This window comes from Hemiscyllium ocellatum, chromosome 6, assembly GCF_020745735.1.
Source record: "Hemiscyllium ocellatum isolate sHemOce1 chromosome 6, sHemOce1.pat.X.cur, whole genome shotgun sequence".
In the NCBI taxonomy this organism is placed as follows: Eukaryota; Metazoa; Chordata; class Chondrichthyes; order Orectolobiformes; family Hemiscylliidae; genus Hemiscyllium; species Hemiscyllium ocellatum.
The window spans coordinates 75,976,113-76,002,017 of NC_083406.1; positions in this window are offsets into that span (position 1 = coordinate 75,976,113).

The window sequence follows — 25,905 nt, forward strand, 5'->3', positions numbered from 1 at the left end:
AAAACACCCGGGTGACCAGTAACAAGCATTGCCCTCCTCAACAAAGGAGATTCTAATCTCCTGGTTATATATTTTGTTTTCTCTTTTTTTTCTTTGTGTTCTCCAGGTTGCTTTTTTAAAAATTTCTTTCTTACCACGTGCTATCCTTCCTTTTTTTGTTGCTTTTTTATTAACCCCCACACTACCACCTAACTGCGGTACTGCTTATTTTTTCACACCAATCAAGGACTCCATAACCATCTGATGAAGGAGCAGCACTCTGAAAGCTAGTACTTCCAAATAAACCTGTTGGACTATAACCTGGTTTTGTGTGATTTTAAACTTTGTACACCCCAGTCCAACATCAGCATCTCCAAATCATAACCTTGTCCCAATCATTACATCTGCACTTGTTTGTTTTACCAAAATGTGATACTTGCATTTATCCAAATTAAACTCCTCTGCCAATCTTCAGCTCATTGACCCAATTGAGCAAGATCTCTTTATAATCTCAGCTAACCTTCTTCACTGTCCACTATTCCACCAGTTTCAGCGTCATCCACAAACTTAATAACCAGGCTTTACGTATTTTCATCTAAATCATTTATATAAATGACAAAAAAAGCTCACCCAGTATGCTGCAAAAATTGGACCATTGTTGCATTTTCCTCACAAATTATTGTATATAATCAGGCAACAGGGATTCATGTTGTTGTTTTCTAATTGGATAATTAGATCCCTCACCATCATTTTCTCAGGATTCTGATTTTCTGTTCATTCTCTGGACTTGGGCACAGTTGTCAACATTGTTGTTAATCAGCTAAGGATGTTAATAGTATCTGAGTTCTTTGGCTGAAGGACATTAGTGAGCCAGTTGGACTTTTAAGAAAAACCAAGTTTTATGGTCACTGTTTTAGATTGCTAATTTCAAAAACGGCATGCAATCTTTAAATTGTTTTAATTGCATAGGTAATCTCCAACCCTCCACACCGCTATTTCAATAACATTCCCGAATACTACTGTGCCTCTTTTATGGGCCTGTCCAATGCAATTTCCCCACTGTAATATGTTCTGTTACTGCACATAAGGTAATTCATTCTCATTATTTCTCTAATAATTCTTCTCCTTTGTCACACATGTCCAGAGTTCTCCTTACGCAGGCAAATCAATAAAGCCTAAGTGAAGGTTCAGCTTCATTTTAAACAAGAAAACATTTTCTGGATAATTGTATCCATTCCTTACATTGAAAACACAGTGAAATGGATGCATTTCTTTACCTGCTTCTTATATGGTGCTTTAGACATTGCAGTGGCATTTAGAAATTACAGATCAAGATGTGAATGTGATCTGAGCAGTTGTAGCAATGTAAGAATGAAAGTTTTACACTTGTACTGAAATCAATATTTGTATGAAATTACCTTCTAAAATATCAGCATTCAACGATCTCCACTTAAGCCAGCAGTGTATTTGAAAGTATTTATTGCACTTCTTTAGATTGCTATAAAATATCTTCTGAAGCTTTTAATATAGGCACTTACAGCAGAACTGAAGATTAAACTTGAAGATCTCAAAGTATGAACTACAATTGGCTGTTACCAGGGATGTGTTTGAACATTTATTATATTGTATATACACAGCATGCTGCCAAGTAGTTGAACTGGTGAAAATGAAGGGAGGATGTGATATGCTATACTCAACTTCCTGAACATATCCTGGAGTGACTTACTGACATATTGAATATTGTTGACTGAAATTGTCTGCTTTGGGATGTCAAATATGCTAATGGTAGTCGTGAATGTGTCAGAAACTGTAATACTGTTAGCATCCTTGACTTGCCAGATGAAAGGTAATTGGGTGAAGTAATCTTTCACTAATTTATTGACTTAGCCTTGGACTTGAAATAGTAAATAGCAATCTTGGACCGTGGTTCAGAAGGAACTTTTTAAGGGCTATTGATTCTTTGCACTGCTGGGCTTGGTGAAGCCAATGTACACCCAATAATTGTATCAATCACTTTATGTCCTTGTAGATGTGAGACCAATTGATAGATTCAGGTGCCAGCCTTATAGTCTTTACTAGAACAGTATGATGTGGTGATGGTTTCATATGTCTTCATGCAAAATATTGGGAATCAATACTTATTTACCTTAGAAAATTATGTTTCTTGTTAGGCCGAGCCCACCTCCATACGTCTTGAAAGAGTGTACGTTTTGTGAACCTGCTTAATGTGTTCAGGAGATGTACTAATGATGATGCCTTTCAGTTTTTGGAGCTGGTCATTATCACAGGTAGCATTTAAATTTGTTCTGCTTTGTTAACAAGGGGATTGTCCTCTGCCTCCTGTTCTTTGTCAAATGACTGCTGGTACTATTTATTACTGGCTGAGTTTAGGAATCAACTCAGAGCATCAGAAGCAATGATCTTGAAACCCAATTTGTACTGGGCCGATAGGTCATCAGTTTAAATTTTGACATGTATATATTGGGACAATGGTGGTGTACTTGTAAAACGGTTCCTTCAACTCACTTCCAAAGTCATCAAGTCATAGACCCATACAGCATTGAAACAGACCTTTCTGTCTAATTCGTCCATGCAGACCAGATATCTTAAATTAATCTAGTCCCATTTGCGAGCATTTGGCCCATATCCCTCTCAACCCTTCCTATTCGTATACCCATCCAGGTTTTAAATGTTGTAATAGTACCGGCCTCTACCATTTCCTCTGACAGATCATTCCATACATACATGAAAAAGTTGCCTCGTTGATCCCTTTTAAATCTTTTCCCTCTCACCCTAAACCTATGCCATCTAGTTCTGGACTCCTCCAAACCAGGGAAAGGACCTTGTCTACTTATCCTATCCATGCCCTTATGATTTTATAAGCCTGTATAAGGTCACCCCTCAGGCTCCGAAGTTCCAGAGAAAGCAAACCTAAACTATTCAGCCTCTCCCTAAAGCTAAAATCCTCCAACCCTGGCAACATCCTTGTAAATCTTTTCTGAACCCTTTCATGTTTCACAATATTCTTCCAGTAGCAGGGAGACCAGAAATGAATGCAATATTCCAAACATGGCCTAACCAACATCCTCCACAGTCGCAACACGACCTCCCAACTACTATACTCGGTGTGCTGATCAATAAAGGAAAGCATACCAAATGCCTTTTTCACTATTCTGTCCAGCTATGATTCTACTTTCAAGCAACTATGAACCTGCACTCCAAGGTCTCTGTTCAGCAAGTCTCCCCAGGACCTCACATTAAGTGTCTAAATCCTGCCATGATTTGCCTTTCCAAAATTCAGCATCTCACATTTATCGACATTAAACTTTATCCGACACACCTCAGCCCACCAGCCTATCTGATCAAGATCCCATTGTACTCTGAGGTAACCTACTTTGCTGTCCATTACACCACTAATTTTGGTGTCATCTGCAAATTTACGAACTATACCTCCTAAGTTCACAGCTAAATCATTTGTAAAAATCACGAAAAGCAGTGGACCCAGCACCAATCCTTGTGGCACACCACTGGTCACAGGCCTCCAGTCTGAAAAGTAACCCTCCACATAACCCTCTGTCTCCTACTTTTGAGCCATTTCTGTGTTCAAATGGTTAGTTCTTCCTGTATTCCATGTCATTTAACCTTGCTAACCACTCTCCCATGCGGAACCTTGTTGAATGCCTTACTGATCCAAATGGATCACATCTACCAGTCTGCCTTCATCAATCTTATTTGTTACTTCTTCAAAGAACTCAATCAAGTTAATGAGACATGATTTCCCACACACAAAGCCATGTTGACTATCCCTAATCAGCCCTTGCCAAACCAAATGCACATAAATCCTATCCCTCGAGAACTCCTCCAACAATTTGCCCACCACCAACATCAGGCTCACTGGTCTAGACTTCCCTGGCTTTTCCTTACCACCTTCCCTAAATAGTGGCACCACGCTGGCCAACCTCTAGTGTTCTGGCATCTCACCTGTGGCTTTCGCTGATACAAATTTCTCAACAAGGGGCTCAGCAATTACTTCCCTAGCTTCTCACAAAGTACTAGGGTACATCTAATCAGGTCCCGGGGATTTATCCACCTTTATGCATTTTAAGATGCCCAGCACCTCCTCCTGTGTAATATGGACATTTTTCAAGAATTTTATGGTCAGTCTGGATTGTAAGATGTCTGCCAAACTGGGGGAGTCACAGTATCCCAAATACCAGTACCAGAATGCCGTTTTCAATATTAGATTAAACCACCTGGGATGCTGTGAGGACCCTAGAGCTAACTGTGATAAACTTGTTATCCTGCATTTCCCAAGGATATGCCACGAGTCCTTACCTGAATATGAGTTTATTCGGGTTGGGGTACTGATTACACATTTGCTGGCTGAGGCAGCAACTTTCAAGGTTTCAAACAGATGTGGTCTGTCATCCTTCCACAGACAAAATGTATCCTTCAGGAGAAGATCTCTGAGGGAAGGTACCATAGTCACAAATCTGTAAAGTATGGTGATGGGCAGTTGAAGAAGCTGAGGTACCTCTGCTGGTCATCTTTATCCTGAGGTGTAAGCATCTTCTATACTTCCTCAGTCTTGGCACAGAGACAGGTCTGGTTAAGTTTATGGAACCACACAGTTGCTCTGGCTTGTATTCATCTGACACTGCTTGCAGTTAAAAACAAGGCCATGTTTGTTCTTTGACTCCACAGTATGATGGAGATTTCTAATGGGCTTGTCTTTCCTAGGACCACTGTGACATCAACAATGTAAATGACAACCTGAGAAATTCCCTGCTGAAAGCTCATAAACAACCCAAAGGATGCTTGTAGAAAGCAATATCTACCAACGGCATTGGAAAATAGTCAGCATAGGAATCATATGCACAGACCAATAGCAGGTTGTTTTTGCATCCAGATTGGAGCAGTGCCTGGCATCAGAGAGCTTGGAATTGAGCTTCTCCTTGATGGGAATTTTATGTGGACAGCTTTTTGACGAGAGATTCACTTGTCTGAGGTCCAAGCAGAGGTATATAGTGCCATTTTGTTTGAACAAAAGTGATGGAGTTGCATCAGTTAGAGTGGTACTCAACCTTGCAGATAACATTGTTACACTCCATCATTTCTAGCTACATTCTGGGACATGTCCTGTATAAGAACGATGCATTTGTGGGTTGATATCACGCTGGCAATTCAGCCCATCAAATTTATACTGACTCTCCTAAGAGCATTCCACAGAGACCCAGCCCCCCTCGCCCTGTAATTCTATATTTCCCATGGCTAATCTACCTTACCTACACATCCCTGGATACTATGGGCAATTTGCATGACCAATCCACTTAATCTGCACATTTTTGGACTGTAGGAGGAAACCAAATTACCTGGAGGAAACCCACGCAGATACAGGGAGATTGTGCAAACTCCACACAGATAGTCACCCAAGGGTGGAATCACACCCAGGTTTCTGCCACTGTGAGGCAGCAGTGCTAACCACTGAGCCACCATGTCACCAAGAGGCAAAATGACAATGCCTTGGAAATCCCTTACAGTGTCAAACTACCCTAAATATAGGTTTGTGAGATTGTGGATGGATTCAATTCTTCTCTGTATGACCTTTGGTGTAACAGCAGATATTTTGTCACCTCAATGATAATATCTGACTGAAAAGCATACAGTGGCTGAGCCATTTACATTGATGATGCATTATAATGAGTGGATTTCACTGGCCTTTTAAACGTGATGCCGATGTAAGGGATGTTGGATTTTGGAGTATGTCCATTGAGTGCTGAGATATTCTGGAACTGATGTGTGATAAGATGAGCGAGAAGCAGACCAAGCCACCAATGGGAACAAGGTAGGTAGTTAATGAGGTGAGTTTAGGAAGATACAGTGAGAAATCCCATTAGGCTTTGCAGTGAGATTTGCTCCAAAAATTGAACAAAACTAAGATTTAGCCAAACAAAAAAAAAGGATTCAGCCCATGCAATCTTACAATACTCAGAATATAAGCCCAGAATAAAATGTATCATCGGTGTTATTGAGAATTCAGGAACAATAATCCAAATTAATTTTACATTTTAGACAATTAAAACCCTCTGCTTCAACATTATTAATGAAAGCACTGAACAGATGTGGCAGTTTGTCATGAACTAGGAGATCATACTGCCAAATAGGCAAGGTACCATGGGAGTGCTTGGAATCGTTCAAGTCTTGTTAATAAAGTAGAGTGAGGCATTTTAAATGTAAGGACAATGAGAAAGAATTTTTGATAGGTTTGTTGTTGAAGTCTACTCTAAAGTTGCCTTGATGCAGTGATCCTTTGTAAACATAAACTTTACAGAATAGTTTAGGAATTTCTGATTTAGCCAAAGAAGGTAGTGAGAGAAAAATACTGCACATGCTGGAGAACTGGGAAATGAAGAGAAAATGCTGGAAGAATTCAGCAGGTTGGGCAGAATCTGTGGAATGAGAAACATATTAATGTTTCATTCTGATCACATTTCAGCTTCTCATCTATTTCTCTGTAAAGATTATTTCAATAAGATTGCAGTTTAGACCTTCAAGTTAAGATTTTTGAAAATAACCAGTATTATTGTTTGATGTCAAAGTAATAGGGCAGCATTTTAACTACTGGAGAGAATGAGATTGAAGAGATAGTTTGAGGATAAATCACAAAAGGTAGTTGAGAGTGACTTAGACTTACAGTGTGGAAACAGGCCCTTCGGCCCAACAAGTCCACACCGACCCGCCGAAGCGCAACCCACCCATACCCCTACATTTACCCCTTACTTAACACTACGGGCAATTTAGCTTGGCCAATTCACCTGACCCGCACATCTTTGTGACTGTGGGAGGAAACCGGAGCACCCGGAGGAAACCCACGCAGACACGGGGAGAACGTGCAAACTCCACACAGTCAGTCGCCTGAGTCGGGAATTGAACCCGGGTTTACAGGCGCTGTGAGGCAGCAGTGCTAACCACTGTGCCACCGTGCCGCCGTCGAGAGTGTGTTGCTGGAAAAGCACAGCAGGTTCCTGATGAAAGGCTCCGGCCCAAAACGTTGATTTTCCTGCTCCTCGGATGCTGCCTGACCTGCTGTGCTTTTCCAGCAACACACTCTCAACTCTGATCTCCAGAATCTGTAGACCTCACTGTCTCCTAAAAAGTAGTGTCAGGTCAGGAACTTGACATGATCTTGAGCTTCCACATACAACTCAAATAGATTTGTAAGTGAATGGTGAACCCCTTGCACAGCAGTTAAGTCATTAGATATTTAAACAGAAGTTTTCCTTTGACTCTACATTTTTACAGCCAGCACATAGGTTCCACAAACTCTCTGCGTATCCCCTGAGTCCATGAGGTAGGAAAACACTGAAAGTGGACTATTGAATGAATTGACCTTCTGGGAAGACTTCAATAAGCAAACAAGCGAATCACCTTGTGTAACGATAATCCACTATGCATTATGTCAATATGGTGTTACCCTTTATGTTTTCGGCAGAAATGGTGGCAGGCTGCTCATTCTCCTACTCTGACAAGCAAGATGATCATGACACCTTTCCTCTGACTTTTGGAGCCCAAGCGGATCTCCTCAAATCTTGATCAACTTGTACCTGTGAAGTCTCACCTCTCATGACAGGAGAGCACTTGCCTGAATGTAAGGGAGGTATTCGGCTGTTGAGTTGTGGCTTGCTTTCATCCTGTAGAAAGTGGCAGTTAGCATGTGTGGATAGTAGTGTAAACTAGTGTGCATTTGGTGATGTTCATGTCAGATTTACATTGCTGGTCAGTGGGGAAAATGTCTCAGTTCTCACACCAGAGATGGACTTAGCCTTTCTTTCTTTATTTGTATGCACTGCCTCCAGCAGTGATAAGCACAACTCACACATTGACCATTGTTGCTCCACAAAACCACTTGCCCCCCCCCCCCCCCCCCCACAACTTGCAAGGCTTAATTCTATCTGAGCAAAGCTTTGAATATCTGACATATTTAATCTCAGAATCAGTGCGCTGTTCCTGCCTTCAGTCCCTGACCATGCTCACTTGTAGAAAAGATAACCGAGAGAGCTGAAAGGACCTGAAACAGACATCTTGGGCTGAATGATCTCGTTCTGCATTATAAACATTTTTGGTGATTTGTGGTATATATAACAGCTCTTTCAATGTTTGCTTTAGTTTAGAAGACATAAAGTAAGTTAACTAAAGCTACAGAACATCTTTCATTCTAAATCAAAAAGGACCTATAAACAATGGATAAAACTGGCTGTATTCAAATAAATTCAGCAAACTTCACAATGGTTTTTGAAGCCAATGCAAACTTGATCAGGACTCAAAATTCCTTGAGTTTGTCCCTCTGCGATAACATGAGAAAAAGCTGAATGTGAAATAATTATGCTTGATGGTCAGCCAACAAACATTTAGCGAAAGGCCCATTAGCAGCTTTCAACACACCTTTTACTTAGGATTTTGGCAACAAATGAAATCCACTGAGCATTTATCAGAAGAATCTAAAATAAGTAACAAAATATCTTTCACAAAACAAAGTGCCATCTTGCTTTTTCTTTATTTTCAAATATAAAGCACTCAAACTATTTCTCTGAGGACATATCTTTTGAAGCATTGTGAAAAAAAGAATTTATTTCTTGTTTTGAGGAATCGTGCATGATTAGTGACTTGACCATTGTACCACAACATCAGTCTAACAGACTTTGCAACGTTCCAAACTTTATCCTTTAGGTTTCAAGAATAATCCATTGGCCCAAGTGTTTTTTTTTGCCCAGACAGCTAATCTTTACAGAGAAATAAGATTTCTCCCTCATTTTCTGAACATTAATTAGAACTCAAAACTGTTGATTTACCACTCATTACCTACCCATAATCATGTTATTGTCATTTTTCTTTGGAGGCAAAGCAACTGACTTGATTCAGCAGGTACACATACACACATATCAGAGAGTCATACAGCATGGAAACAGACCCTTCAGTCCAATTTGTCCAAATACCCGCTGACCAGTATCCCAAATTAAATGAGATCTACTTGCCTGCATTTGGCCCATATGCCTCTAAACCTTTCCTATTTGTGCACTATCCAAAGATCTTTTGAATACTATAACTGGATCTGCATCTCATTTCCTCCGGCAGTTCATTCTAGAGATAAACTACTCTCTGCATGAAAATCTTCTCCCACAGGTCCCTTTTTGATCTTTCTCCTCTTACCTTCAAACTATGACCTTAGTTTAGAACTTCCCTGCCCTAGGGAAAAGACCTTTGTTATGCACTTTATCTGTGCCCCTTATGATTTTATAAACTCATATAAGGTTACTCCTCAATCTCCTAGTAGCCCAGTTGTTCGAGTAGTTTTGATAAACTCTTTCATAGACGTTTTGGGAATGAAGACATTTAAATGAGTAAACCCCGAAGAAAATCTGAAGTGGTGTTCCACAAATGGTTACTTCTCAGTTGTCAATTTTTCCAGCAGCTACTACACCAGAGCTGGTATCAAGCTGTACTGGTTATCTCCATTCCTTCAAACAATTCTCGCAATGTGAAGGAGGGGAGAGCCCCCCCCCCCAATGCTTGATTAGCTCAGCATCTTCAGACTATTGGCCATGGTGAAAGTGAGGACTGTAGATGCTGGAGATTAGAATTGAGAATGTGGTGCTGCAAAAGCACAGCAGGTCAGGCAGTATCTGAGGAGCAGCAGAATTGACGTTTTGGGCAAAAGCCCTTCATCAGGAATGGGGCTGTGAGCTGAGGGGTGGAGCGATAAATGTCAGAGGTGTGGGGCTGGGGGAAGATAGCTGAGAGTGTGATAGGTAGATGGAGATGGGGGTGAAGGTGATAGGTCAGAGAGGAGAGTGAAGTGGACAGGTGGGAAAGAAGATGGACAGATCCTGAGGGCGCTGCCGAGTTATAAGGTTGGAACTGGAATATGGTGGGGGGAGGGGAAATGAGGAAACTGGTGAAATTCACATTGATACCATGGGGTTGGAGGGTCCCGAGTTGGAAGATGAGGCATTCTTCCTCCAGGCTTCGGGTGGTAAGGGAGTGGTAATGGAGGAGGCCCAGGACCTGCTTGCCCTTGGCAGGATGGGAGGGGGAGTTGAAGCATTTGGCCACGTGGCAGTGGGGTTGGTTGGTGTGGGTGTCCCAGTGATGTTCTCTGAAGCGCTCTGCAAGTAGGCATCCTGTTTCCCCAATGTAGAGGAGACATGTTTAGAAGTGCAGATAAAATTCTGATGGGTGTGGAAGGCTCCTTTGGGGCCTTGGACAGAGGTGAGGGGGTGGTGTGGGCACAGGCTTTGCAATTCCTGCGATAGTAGGGGAAGGTGCAGGGAGAGGAGGGTGGGTTGATGGAGACCATGAACCTGATGAGGGAGTCGTGGAGGGAATGGCCTTTGTGGAAAGCAGATAGTGGTAGGGAGGGAAATATATCTCTGGTGGTGGAGTCCATTTGTAGGTCCTCCACCAATCCACCCTCCCCTCCTGGCACCTTCCCCTGCCACCACAGGAATCGCAAAACCTGGCCCACACCTCCCCCTTCACCTCCATCCAAGACCCCAAACGAGCCTTCAACATCTATCAGAGTTTTATCTGCACTTCAACATGTAGTTTACTGTATCTGTTGCTCCTGATGCAGTCTCCTCTAAACTGGGGAGACAGGATGCCTACTTGCAGAGCACTTCAGAGGACATCTCCAGGACACCCGCACCAAACAACCCCACTGCCCTTTGGCCAAACACTCCAACTCCCCCTGCCACTCTGCTGAGGGCATGCATGTCCTGGCCCTCCTCCATCGCCACTCCCTCACCACCCGACGCCTGGAGGAAGAACACCTTATCTTCCACCTTGGGACCCTCCAACCCCAGGGGATCAATGTGGATTTCACCAGTTTCCTCATTTTCTCTCCCCTACCCTACCCCAGTTCCAATCTCCCAGCTCAGCACCATCCTCATGACCCATCCCATCTGTCCATCTTCCTTCCCACCTATCCTCTCCACCCCCTCTTTGATCTATCACCATCACCCCCATCTATTTCACTCTCAGGTACCTTTCCTCCAGCCCCACCCCCTTCCATTTATCTCTCCACCCCTCGGCTCACAAGCCTCATTCCTGATGAAAGGCTTTTGCCTGAAACGTCGATTCTCCTGCTCCTCAGATGCTGCCTGACGTGCTGTCCTTTTCCAGCACCACACTCTCGATACCATTTACTTTGGCCTGTGTTCTGGGAAAGATAAGTCAGGTATGTAGTTTCATTTTGCATAAGATTTACAACAAAGAACATAACAGTCTAGGAACAGGCCCTTCAGTCTACCAAGCCTGTACTGACACACAGTGCTTTTTTAAGCAAAACATCTTTTGCCTCTATGCAGGCTGTATTTCTTTGTTCATGTATCTGTTGAAATGCCTCCTTAAGGTTGTTGTTGTATTAGCCTTCACCACCTCATCTAGCAGTGTATTCCAGGCACTTACCACCATCTGTGTACAAAACCTACCTCACATATCTCCTTTAAACTTCCCCTCTTTTACTTTAAGCCTATTTCTCCATGTATTGATATATCTAATCTTGAAAAAAAAGAGTCCAACTATCCATTCAATACATGCCTTTCATAATTTTGTAAACTTCTATTAGATTGCCCCTCAGCTTCTGATGTCCAAGTGAAAATAAACCAAATTTTTCCAATCTCTCCTCACAGCTAATACACTCCAAACCAGGCAACATTCTGGTGACTTTTTCTGTATCCCTCCAAAACCTCCACATCCTTCTGGTAGTGTGGCAAAGATAACTGTACACAATATTTCAAATGTGGCCTTACTGAAGTTCTATACAGCTGCAATATAACTTATCAATTTTTATACTGGGTGGCACGGTGGCACAGTGGTTAGCACTGCTACTTCATAGTGCCAGAGACCCGGGTTCCATTCCCGTCTCAGGCAACTATCTGCGTGGAGTTTGCACGTTCTCCCCGTATCTGCGTAGGTTTCCTCCGGTTTCTTCCCACAGTCCAAAAATGTGCAGGTTAGGTGAATTAGCCATGCTAAATTACCTGTCGTGTTAGATTAGGGGTCAATGTAGGGGAATGGGTCTGGGTGGGTTGCTCTTCGGAGGGTCGGTGTGGACTTGTTGGGCCGAAGGGCCTGTTCCACACTGTAAGTAATCTAATCTAATATTATATGCCCTGACTGATGACTATGTGCTAATTGCCTTCTTGACCACTTTATCCACTTGTGTTTCCACTTTGAGGGAACTGTGAACCTCTACACTTATATGTATGTTAATGCTTCTAAGGGTTCTGCTACTTACTGTATGCTTCCCTTCTGCATTAGATCTGCTAAAATGCATCAACTCTCATTTGTCCAGAATAAATTCTATTTGCCATTTCTCTGCCCAACCCTCCAGCCTGTCAATATCCTCCTTCACTATCCACAGCTTCCCCAATCTTTGTGTCATCTGCAAACTTACTAATCAGATCACCGACATGCTTCTTCAAATCACTAATATACATTACAAACAATAAGGTGCCAGCGCTGATCCCTGTGGAACACTAGTGCAAATCTCCAGTCAGGAAAACACCCTTCCACTGCTATTCTCTATCTTTTCTGACCAGGTCAGTTCTGTGTCCATCTTACCAGCTCACTGCCGATCCCATGTGACTTCACCTTTTTTATCAGCTTGCCATGAGGGACAAGGCAATAAACTCTTACTCGATTGATCATGAACTTAAGCACCAGAAGTTACTTCTGATAGAGGGAGAGATGTTTTGCCTAATATTATTCTGTATATTGCACTTGTTATATTAGATAGCCATCTGCAGTTAGTTAGGTGCTTCCCTTCCCTGATGTGACCTTCCTGTTTCACCGGGTGTTTGGAGTTTAGAAGGTCATGTCTTAACCAGCGGATTGACAGTCTACGTACTAGGTCAGACAAAAATTACCAACGATGGCACCAATCCTCTGCATCACATACTGGAATGTGATGATTATATTGACCTTCTTAAAGATATTCTGATTTTTTTTGTCAACCTTCTATGACTGAACTTTGCAACTTGAAGCCAGGCTTGCTGACCTAGAGGCAGAGACACTACCACTAGTTCTCATATGGCAGGTGGTGCAATTTAATCAAAAATAGAAATTGCTGGACAATCTCAGCAAATCTAGCAGCAAATGTGAAGGGAAATCAGAGTTAATGTTTCAAGTCCAGTGATCTTTCTTCAGAACAAGGGTCGGAAGGGCTCTGAAGATGGGATACCAAATCCAAAGTATTACCTCTGATTATTGTCCACAGACTTTTGGGACACTTGATGTTGGCATCAGAAGAATTCCCAATAGCGATAGATCATCTTTTAGAGAACCTGAACTAAGGGTGGGTAGAGCCTATTCAGTTTATCCATTGTACATTGGACATCAGAGATTTTGCAACTTGAAGCAAAATGGGAAGAAGTTGCTTGTGCTATGCCGGTACCATGGACCATGATTTTTTTCACTGGTTTTGTGATTTCGAGGAAACTTTGTTATGAAAACCTCCTCTGTCCACAGTCAACTTGCAATGATTTTTGTTTTGACGAGAGCACTGAGGGCTACCCTGTAAAGTTGGAAAAAAAATCCTTTTTCCATAATCCTTCGAAACCTAAGTCCTCTAAGAAATATTAAGTACTATTACAAGAGTGATCAGTCCTACCTACTGATCTGCAATATTGTCTGTCAGGAGTAAAACCTTAATAGTGTCAGTTGCATGTTGCACTCAAGTTATACGTCCATTGGCATTGCAATGTCAATAAAGCAGTGACTGTCCAGCAAGTGGTGGCAGACAACCTTCCCAAAAATGCTCGCAAAAGGCTGAGAATGGAATAATTTGAAATTATTATTCTGGAGCAATTTTCATTTGGCATTCCTGCAAGTCATCTCATGTAACTGATCACTTAATCATTGAGCAAAAACTAAATAATACTTTAATGTAAGCCTCCACTTTGGCAAGAGAAACCATGAAAACATTTCACTTAATGCTTGAGGTATTTTGAAGAATTCAAATAACCCAAGAAAAGTCCTTATTTGGTAAGTGTTTGCCTTTCTATAGTCTTTGCATATATACAATACATTAAACTTGATTCTGGTTTATATCTTAAGAAGTCTTTAATAGATTAAATTCATCTTGGTCAACATTAGTGAAACATATTTGGAAATTTTGCAGAATTGCTGAACACAGCATAATAATTACTGGCAAGTAATGGTATGCAAATAATATTTCCAGCACAAAAATACCAATGATCATACAGATATAGCGAAGATTTTACTGAGAAAATGAGTTTAAGTATTTTTTTCATCCATCTGAAAAGAGGGGAGCTTACTTGCTACCCCTCCAAACTGGTCGTAATCCACCCAATGTCTCAACTAAAAGACAATACCTTCAACAAGCTTTGTTTTTGTGCTCATGGCAGAAAGTGAGACTTGAACCCTGAACCTTACAACTCAAAGGAAGAGTGTTGTCAACTGAGTTATCACTAACATGATGCCACTGACTTAGAATAATGCTTGGAGAGCTGTATCATGAAGACCTGAAGCCATGGTTAGTTTCCCAGAGGTTCTAACCATATCCTGAGGATGATGATTTCCTTAGCCTTTCATATCACAACATCATTTCAAACTGTCTTTCGATTTCTGAGAGTATCATTTCAAGTGATTGAGAGCTGGGCAGTTAATCAATTTTTCAGAGGTGTAGAGTTCATCCAATTTAACATAAAATAAAGCAGCCCTTGTGATAAGGCCATCTTGATTTATGGCATCAATGCTTTCCCCAGATATTTTCTGAACAACCTGTTATAGGCATCTACAACACAGGACAAAAAAGGCCTCTCAGTGCAACATACCTACGCTGGTCAAAAACGACCACCTTGCTATTCTAATCCCAATTTTCTAACATTTAGCCTATAGTCTTGGTTGCTATGGACTCTTAAGTGCACATCTAAATACTTCTTCAATGTCATAAGGGTTTCTATCTCTATCAGCCTGACAGCCAGTAAGTTCCAGATTCCAACACCCTCTGGGTGAAAAATGTTTCACATTTCCTGTAAACCTTCTGCTCCAACCTCAAATCTATCCCCCCTGGGGCATAGGGGAAGAGTCTCATCATGTCTGCCCTAACTACACCCAACATCATTTTATACATCTCAATCATGTCCCCTCTCAATCTCCACTGCTCAAAGGAAAATAACTCCAGTCCATCCAATGTCACTTCATAATGGAAACTCTTTGGTCCAGATAGCATCCTGATAAGTTCCCTTGTCCCCCACAAGTGCTATCACAGCCCTCCTATAGTGTGGATTCTAGGACATTTTTCTCCACCCCGTCCCCCCTCCCCAGTCCTGAAGAAGGGTTATGCCCAAAATGTAGACTCCAACCAGAGCACCCAGAGGAAACCCACGCAGACACGGGGAGAATGTGCAAACTCCACACAGACAGTCGCCCAAAGCTGGAAGCGAACCTGGGTCTCTGGTGCTGTGAGGCAGCAGTGACCCAAGTTCGATTCCAGCCTCGGGCAATTGTCTGTGTGGAGTTTGCACATTCTCCCCGTGTCTGCGTGGGCTTCCGCTGGGTGCTCTGGTTTCCTCCCACAGTCCAAAGATGTGCAGTCAGATGAATTGACCATGCTAAATTGCTCATAGTGTTAATCAGAGATAAGCGGGTCTGGATGGGTTACTCTCCAGAGGGCTGATCGGAACTTGTTGGGCCGAAAGGCCTGTTTTTCCACTGTAGGAAATCCAATCTAATATAAACTGTTGTGTCATCAGATGCTGCCTGATCTGCTGTGTCTTTTCAGGGCCACACGTTATCGATTCTAGAACAGCACACGATGCTCTAGCTGTGGACTAACCAACATTTTATACAGTTCAAGCATAACCTCCCTGCTCTTAAAATCTGTGCTTTGACTAATAACTCAATAGTAGGCTCTGGCCCGAAACATCGAATTTCCTGTTCCTTGGATGCTGCCTAACCTGCTGTGCTTTAACCAGCAACACATTTTCAGCTCTAATAACACAATATACCAGACACCTTCTTAACCATTTGACCCACCTGTCCTGATACTTTAACAGCAGTAAACATGTATACCAAGGTGCCCCAATTCCCTGATTGGGGCTTCCCATGTTCCTAGCATTCATCATGTATTCCCTTGCCTTGTTTGGCCTGCCCAAGTGCATCACTGCTCACTTATCCAGATTGATTTCCATTTGCCATCGATCAGCCCATCTGACAATCCCTCTTTTAGTCTAAGGCTAATCTTCCTACTATTGATCACTCCACAATTTTTGTAGTATTTGTGAATATACTGATTAACCCTCCTGCATTTAAGTTTAAATCATTTATATAAACCACAAATAGCAGAGGGCCCCCGTACGACCCCTTTCGGCCACTCAGCCAATTATTGGGCCAATTTGCCAAATTTCCTTAGATATTCTGAAATGGAGCAGATGGAACTTGAACATTCAATCTCCTGACTTAGAGGTAAGGACACTACCATTACACCACAAGAGCCCCTAGTGCCTTCTCCGTTGATTTTTTTCTTCTTTGTCCCTCCTCCAGGTATTTTTAAGCAACCTGTTCAGAGTTGTTTTTAGGTACCTGTGCAGCTGGTAGGACAGGAACCTGGCTCTCCTGGAACAGAGCTCAGGACATCACCATTGTGCCACAAGAGCCTTTATTGCCTTCTTCAGACATTTTCTAATCAACCGATTCACAGACATTATTACATACCTATGCAACAGGTGGGACTTCAAAAAAGGCCTCCTTGCTCAGAGGTAGAGACACTACCACTACTTAGTTTCTTCTCCAAAGTGTAATGTTCAGTTGGAGTCACCTGCTTACCATTGAAAGCACTTTTGGTGAATTCTTGCAACATCACTCAAAGGAAAGGCTACCAGTGACATTTTGCATTGTGCTGCTCCCTTCTTTGTACATATCCAACAAGTTTCACATGAAGAAATGGGAGTAGAATTTACTTTAGAGCCTTCTAGTCTCCTCCTTGCACATTCACAGACTATGGTCAAAGCTCCAGTCAGTTGAAGCTTCCTACTTTTCCTCTAGGGCTTCAACAAACCTTTTATCAAAGATTTGGCGTGGAAATTGGTAGAACCACCTTAGAAATTCTATAATTTAATATCTGCAGAAAATTACATCTGAGCCGTCAAGAAATTTCTCAAGAGGTATACCCGCAAGTGAAGTCAGCTTGACAAAAGGTCTCCTACTTATTGCTGTTCCCCAAGGCTACTGTGTAATCATCAGCCAGTTTTCCTTTCTGATAAATTGTATGGTTCATGTTCAGCATCCTCACCTCAAAATTCCCATGTTATGCGCGATTTGCAATGACCACCCACCACAGTACATGTGAATTAATTGATTGTATAACATTTTCTGTGAGCAATTATGGACAGCATGGTCAGTTTATAGGCACGGCACTAGAATAAATACTCCAGTGGCATTCTGGAGCGAGCGCTGTTAAATGTAATTTGCCGAAGTTCAGTCGGGGAAGTCTAATCTGGGAAAAATGTTTGCTGTTCAATTTAATTAGTGCAGTGCACATAAGCATTACCATAGTGAAGGAATGTCAAAGAATTAGGCTTTACTCTGAACAGCAGCAGCAAACAGATTTCAAATTCCTTTTGGACTGTCTTCCTTTTTATTGTGTGAACAAATCTTCCCTGTTTATAAATGATCTGCCTTGAATCCAAAATCTCCAAGGATTAGGGTTAAAAATATACAGAACTGATTTGCCATCAACTGAAGGAGAATATTTGTGATGTAAGACTTATGATGTGAAATAAATGACTCGTGGACTGTTAATAAAGGGTAGCAATGAAAACTATGTGAGCAAGCAGGAATGGTTAATTAAAGTGCTCAAAAATATATTGCAAATTGGTTATACTTATCTGTTCATGCTAATATTATGAAACTTAGGAAGCTTAAAACGAAAGATTTGCAGAGCTTATAGCACTTACATATTAACTTTAAAATTAAAATTTCTGTTGCCTTTATAAATTTATTGACCTTCATTTTATTTAGGTTCTTAATATGCATACAAATTGCTTCTTATGTTTTGGAGTGTGAGCTCATTTTAACCATCCTTTGAAAGTGACAAACATGCTAGAAGTTTTAGTAATTGCTGTGCTTTTTCCACCTTAGCCTTTAACTGATACGTGTCAGCATCCTACACAGCGACTGAAAATGTCATATAAAGTAACAGAGCAAGCAGTGATGAAAACATTTGAATAAGTGTGACTGATAAGCAGCTTCATTTATCTGATGTGTTTGGTCTATATCCAGTTCTTTACACAAGCAATAAATAAAGGCCTGAAACGAAATTATGGATGGAATTTCCCCATTTGTTGTTAAAGAATGGCAAGGAGAGTGTTGGATCATGTAATATCTGCCATTGGTTTGGCTAAGTTATCTTGTGATCATGTGCTTCTTGTCTCATTATCTATGCCAGCGAGAAGTCATCGAGCTAGTCAGCAAATTGCACAATGAGTGAATGCAAGCTTTTTGTTAATGGTGTGGCTTTCATGGTTGGAAGGCTGCAGTGCCACACTTAAAGGTCAGCTGCACATTCAGACTCTACAAGCTGGGAACATTTCCTCAGCCCCTAGATATCAAGCAGTAGGTCAGAATACGGAAAAACTAGCCTCAAGGTTTACAGAGACTGCCAACCAGACACAGATGGGTGGAGTCACTGTGAAACAGCCAACCCCCATTCTGGCTGACCCCCATCATTTGGCCAGGCTAACAGGCCTGTCCAGCCTGAGCAGAGATTGCAGCAAGAATTGCTCACGATGAGTGATGGAAAGCCACACCACAAGAAAATAAGTCCATTCTCTGTAATAGGAAGTGACACCATCTGATCCCTCACACTGTAGGGACATGACTCACTCTCAATACATCTCACCATGCATTACAGACTACAAAGTTCAGCATCACATACACCATGGTCACCAAAGGGCTTCGGAGAGACCATTCCCTCTGCAACTCCCTTGTCAGATCCACGCCTCCTGCCAGACCACATCCCATTCACAGCATCTTCTCCTGCTACTGCAAGAAGTGCAAAACCTGCACCCACACCTCCCCCCTCATCTCCATTCAAGAACTCAAAGGATCCTTCCACATCTGACAGAAAGTTACCTGTACTTCCACAAATGTCATCTACCGAATTTGTTGCACCCAATGTGGTCTCCGCTACATCGGGGAGACAGGACATCAACTTATAGATTGTTTCAGAGAATATCTCTGGGCCACTCTCACCACCCAACCTCATTACCCCATGGCTGAATATTTTAACTCCCCCTCTCACTCCATTAAGGACATACAGGTTCCGGGCCTCCTCCATTGCAAAACACTAACTATCAGATACCTGGAGGAAGAAAGCCTCACCTTCTGCTTGGGGACACTGCAACCATATGGGATTAATATGGATTTCACCAGTTTCCCCATTTCCTCTCCTCCAACCTTATTCCAGTCCCAATTTTCCAACTCAGCACCACCCTCTTGACCTGTCTATTGTCCTTCCCGTCTAGCCGCTCCACCCTCCTCTCCGACCTATCACCTTCAACCCAACCTTCATCGAGCTATTGCATTCTCAGCACCCTTCACCTCAGCTCCACCTCCTCTCATTTATCTCTCAGCTCCCCAGCCCACAAGCCTCATTCCTGATGAAGGACTTATGACCGAATCGCGGATTCTCCTGCTCCTTGGATGCTGCCTGATCGACTGTGCTGTTTCAGCACCACACTCTCAACTCTAATCTCCAGCATCTGCAGTTCTCACTTTCATCATAAAACCTTCATGCCCACATTGCTTCCTACTCACTCATCGGGGATGCTTTGCCATTCAGCAGAGTTTTGCATGATTTTAAACTACTCCACTTCCCATTCCCACCATGCTCTAGCTTTCTCTTTTTCTCAACTCCAGATAAAAATGTGCCCACAACTAGACTGAGAGAGCCAAGATCGGTTTTGGGGAGAGGAGGCTGTTGAAGGAGGTGTTGGACATCAGGCTCCTTACTTCATTTGAGGAAAGTACGGTTGAAGAGACTGGGAAGATGAGGGTCACTCTTTAGGTGTCAGGTAAACAGCAATGTTGCACACATCCAGGGACAACATTATCTCATGAAATAAAGAAAAATGCTAAAGCAATGCTCAAAGTTTTCTTCTATTTTCAGCAACTAATTATGTTTCTTCCTTTATAGAAGCTCTAGCAGAAACTAGGAAACATCATTGATGTAAAATCACGACTAAATTTTCATTGGAGATTGCACCACCAAATTCAAATTTTATGTCCAGAGTTTTTCAGGAGTTATGAATAGTCTGCTTGTAGCACAATTAAAGTCCAAAATGTAGTCACTCAGAGGCATAAGGAGCTTTACATTGGGACCATCCCATCCTCAAAATGGTGATTAAGGCAAGCTATCATGGATATCCTCATGAATAGGACATCGAGGCTGAAATTCCTTTTCATTGACACCTGAGAATCACTTAATGAATCTATTGATTTTAGTCCTTTGAAATAATCTATCAATATTAAAAACTAATCACAAAAACATTCATGAGGAGATGGACAGATCTTCAATGTCAGACCATATATCAATAATCTGACAGTAGCTCGCAAAGTAGCTCAAAAACAACTTAAAGCTTTGCAAACAACCTTGAAGAGATAGGCAGATAAACGTGACATATTCCAAACATTTCAACTAGGGCAGACAATTTACATATTACCACCTTTCCAGGTGAATCAAGACAAACATACTTCAGTAGTGCATGTTGGCTAGTCAAAAGTATTGAGGAAGTAAATTATTGGATGATTCTCCAGTTCACTCAGAAAAGAATTATCTGTGAAATATCAATATGTTAAAACAATGTTCCTGCCAGGAGGAGAGTATATAAATACGGACATATCGGTTCGTAAAGGCAGTGAGACTGTGATGGGAGGAAGCTTGGGCAATTCTCAAATAGAGCTCTGTACTATCTGATTAGCAAGAGACACTGAGGGGGTGGGCGTGGTGTGTGCTTCTGTGTTGTGTAGACACACCTCCCATTTTGCTAACCCCTCTAAGCTCCTCACCATTGAGCAGATAGTTCAATGTCGGCTATGGGAAAGTCACCAGAAAGCCACCGTTGGGTCTTCCTTTCATATTTAGATGTAGAACAGGAGAAACTAACAAGAATATTCACAGAACTAAAGGATCTATAGGGGAAAACCAGGGTGCAAAGACTTAATCATACATGATGTGGATGTGGATGTTGAGAAACTTCTCCTTATCTCTGGGACCCAGCGAAGCAGGTCCAGGTGAACACATAAATCCAACGCTTGTTGGAAAACTATCAAATTGAATCCAGTTATAGCAGCTAGAGTTTGCCAGGTGTGTTATTACCTAAACTAGATGACTCAACCAGGTTCTGCAGAGACCACAGAAAAGTCAATGAAATAACAAATGTCAATTTTCACCCAATTAGTAATTTGTTAGAGTTGGCATTATTAGGTAGCTTCATAAAATAAATTTGTTAATGCAAAACTGGCAGATTCCTTTCCTGTGTGTGTGCATGAGGGTGATTTGTTCTCTAGTGAACCATTAATATCTGTTTTATTGAAGAAACCTTATTGCTATATTTGACTCTATATCTCCAAGTCAGATATAGCAAAAACATATGATTATCCATGGTTAAGCACTTAAATTTATATTCTCTTTCGTTCATTCATGAGATGTGGTCTTTGCTGACTGGGCCACCATTTATTGCCCATCCCTTGACAACGTGATGGTAAGCTTCTTGCATTGTTGCAATCCAGTTGGTGCAGGTTCAATGCTATTAGGGAAGGAGTTCCAGGATTTTGACACAGACGGTATAGAGATATATTTCCAAATCAGAATGGGGAGTAGAAGGTAGTATTCCTTTGTATCTGCTAGCCTTGCAATTTGGCATGTTAAGGGTAATTTGTTTGGAATGCTGTGACCTGTGGAGTAGTGAGAACAGTCTTGGTCATAGCAATGTTGTTTTTCTCGATTATATAAGCGGGCACGATCTGGTCAGCACATCACTGACAGCCTGTGAAGGAAAAAAACACCTGAGATCTCTGATACTTGGAAGACTCCTGGAGACCAGATGCATACTCAGTCCCAGGCAGAACTCAATCATTGGGCCAGGCCATAAGAAACATGGTCAACCTGCAGAGAGAGGCACAGGAACAACAGGCCAGATGTACTCAGTAAGTTGTGGAAGGTGAGTCTGCATTTGGACAGGAGACTTGCAGCTACCTTGGTATCTCTCGGCTGAAAGATGCTAAGAACAATAATCAAAATCTTCAAAATCCCCGATGCATACCAGAGAAGAGGTTGCCTTAAGTTCCAACATCAGAAAGACGTGGAGTATCTTTAAACATCAAAATGATTTGTTGCAATGTAACTACCAAACATTGGTTATTCTCTCTACAAAATGGGTGACTGTAGATTACCTACATCATCAAGAAAGCATACATCTTTAAATTGATGTTTGTAGCCAAAGATGCAGACTACTGGCGACTCTGATGCTAAAGGTAAAGTTGTCCAAATCCTGACCAATGGTATCAAGAGCTAACAATGTAATAACAGCAAATGTTTGTCCCAGGGTTCTCACTCTTGATCATCCCAAGAGTCCAACTTTTATAGCCTTGTCTACCTGACTTGTTTTGAATTGCATTCTCTGTTCGAAAAGACAATTCCATCTTGTGTGATGATTTAGAGATGGCAGTGTTGGACTGGGGTGTACAGAGTTAAAAATCACACAGCACCAGGTTATAGTCCAACAGGTTTAATTGGAAGCATACTAGCTTTCGGAGCGCCGCTCCTTCATCAGGTGGTTGTGGAGGACACAATTCTAAGGCACAGAAATTATAACAAAAGTTTACAGTGTGATGTAACTGAAATTATATATTGAAAAATACCTTGATTGTCTATTGAGTCTTTCATCTGTTCGAATACCGTGATAGTTTCACTTCTTTTATGTGTAAATTACAAAACCCTTTTTTAAAATGTTGCATTCTCAGGTTAGCTGTAACAATGAGTGTTAGCTAGACAATACGTTGAAGGTGCTAGCCCCCCTGTGTTCTCTGTCTATGCCATGATGTTTAGATTGATTCTAATCTGAAAAGTGAGATAACAGAGTCATGTGATTCAGCCAACATTGCCAACGCTGCAGGCAACAATGCCCTGAGGCATGGTACATTGGGAAACCGCGCAAAGGCTATGACAACAGTTGAATAGGCACCGCACAACAATCAACAGACAGGAGTGTTCCCTCCCAGTTGGGGAACACTTCAGCGGTCCAGGACATTCGACCTCGGACCCATTGGGTGACCATCCTCCAAGGCAGACTTCGGGACAAGCAGCAGCGAAAAGTGGCCGAACAGAGGCTGATAGCTAACTTCGGTACCCATAGGGAGGGCCTCAACCGGGACCTTGAGTTCATGTCACATTACAGGTGACCACCATTGCACTATACACACACACAGACACTCCTACACACACACGCACACACACTCCTATACACACATACACATGGATACATATGTACACAGACACGCACACACACCCTTACAGACACACACACTCCCACACTCACACTGGCATCCTCTCAGAGACCTATACCACTCTACATTCATGCACACACATATACACTCTCTCTCACAGACTTAAGACACTCTACGTTCACTACACACACATATACACTCTCTCTCACACTCACAACCCCCAACCCAGACAGACAGACACACACACACAAACAGACAAAGACCCACATGCACATATATATTTTGTGGGATGAATTTGTACTTGCAGGGTTACATTGTACTTTTTACATTGAAAAACTGCATGAATTCATGTAAAACTCTGTTGTCTCACTTTTCAGATTAGTATCAATTTAAACATCATGTCATAGACAGAGAACACAGGAGGCTAACACCTTCAACATATTGTCTGGCTAGCACTCATTGTTACAGCTAACCTGAGAATGCAACTTTTAAAAAAAGATTTTGTGATTTACACATGAAAGAAGTGAAACTATCGTGGTATTCGAACAGATGAAAGACTCAACAGACAATCAAAATATTTTTCAATGTATAATTTCAGTTACATCACACTGTAAATTTTTGCTATAAATTCTGTGCCTTAGAATTGTGTCCTCCACTATCACCTGATGAAGGAGTGGCACTCCGAAAGCTAGTGTGCTTCCAATTAAACCTGTTGGACTATAACCTGGTGTTGTGTGATTCTTAATCTTGTGTGACCATCTCCTGATTCAATTTTTAAACTCATTAACCTCACAAACCATGTTAATCATATCTTACAAAGCTAGCTTGGTGAAATAGATAAGCTTTATACTGAGATCCACAAAACTAACGCTGTTTACTCTCAATAGTTATGTGCAGTTGAGGAGCCAGAGCTGGGAATTTCAATATAGTTTATTACGCATTCAGGTTATTAGAGAGGTGGGAGTATGCCTGTAGTTCTTCTTGATCCTGAGAAACCTCTTGCCCCTGCTACCTTTTATGCTTGCTTCAGCTGAGAAACAACACTTTCTGAAGAATGACTGGATTAACCTCAGCCAGTCTGTGCTGGATGTACCACTGTCTGTGAGGGAGGTTGGGCAGATTACAAAGTTGTATTAAAGGGATTCCTGAACCCAATATCCTACGCAGCAGAGTTTAATTTTATGCTCTTGTGGAAGGTATAGTTTAGTCTGTGCAATAGAACTTCCACCCTATCCTTCAAGACTGGCATTCTGCTACCAGGTCCTGCCCCTCTACCTGTAAATGTCACCTCCAACCATGGCCATTTCCCCAGTGAGTAAATACAATAGGCTAATCCCAGACTTTAGCTGTTTGCAATCTTGACAATCCCTGAAAAACCAACACCAATACCCCAATACTGAATGTGGCTCAACCTCTGAACTGACTTGGCAGGATGCCCAATCTACCATGGCTCATTGTTTTTGATTCAGATTTCCAGCAGCCACAGTCCTTTGCTTTTAGTTCAGTTATTAGGATGAATTGTGCGATTTGATAAGATCTAAGCGCATGCTCGTAAGCGTTCTGCCACCTGATGCTGAGAATTTGATCCTGATATTTAAGAAGGGAAAACTTGAGGCTTTCTTGACAGCAAGAATCTGTTTTGTAGTCTCTTGCCTGATGAAGCCATCATGCTCGACATTATTCTTCCCCCTTTAAGGGGCAAGAAAGTACAGTGAGGGTCTGCAAGCAGCAGGGCATCGATTGTTGCGCAATGGTGTGAATTAAAACCTAGCTTAGCTGCAAGAAGTTAAAGATCAGCAGAATAAAATGGGAAGCCAATTTTCTATCACTCACACCAAATTCACTCCTGAATCTTCAGCATATTTGATCAGCCTCGAAATGAAACATTTGGAAATATTTCACAGCTCAATTTTGTTCTGTCCAGACTTGTATCTTTCAGTAGTTTTATCATAAGTATACTTAGTGTTTAGAACATTGATCAATAGAGATACGCACAAAGCTCATGCATTACGATCACCTCAGCTGTGCTAGTGAAGCTGTCTTGTCTAATGCATTTCGGAAAGGATAACATCATTGTTTACCACTGCATTAGCCATATTTTGAGGTTTTTTTCTTAAAGGAAAAGATAGGAACCAAAATTCCTTTAGAGATTAATAGAATAGTTTGAGAAAAATCTTGTTGTAATGATCGCTTTCTTAGAATGTACTGCCTGAAGGAGGTACATTTCAAGATAATATAGTTCATATCTCATCTTTTCTCAATAGATAGAATGCAAACGTTCCTAGAGCAATAATTGAATGTCCTGCCACAAGTAGTTGAGTCTATTTCAACGATAGAAAATGAGCAATATAATCTCTCCTTTGTTGTAAATCTCTGCACCCATCATTATTAATAGGG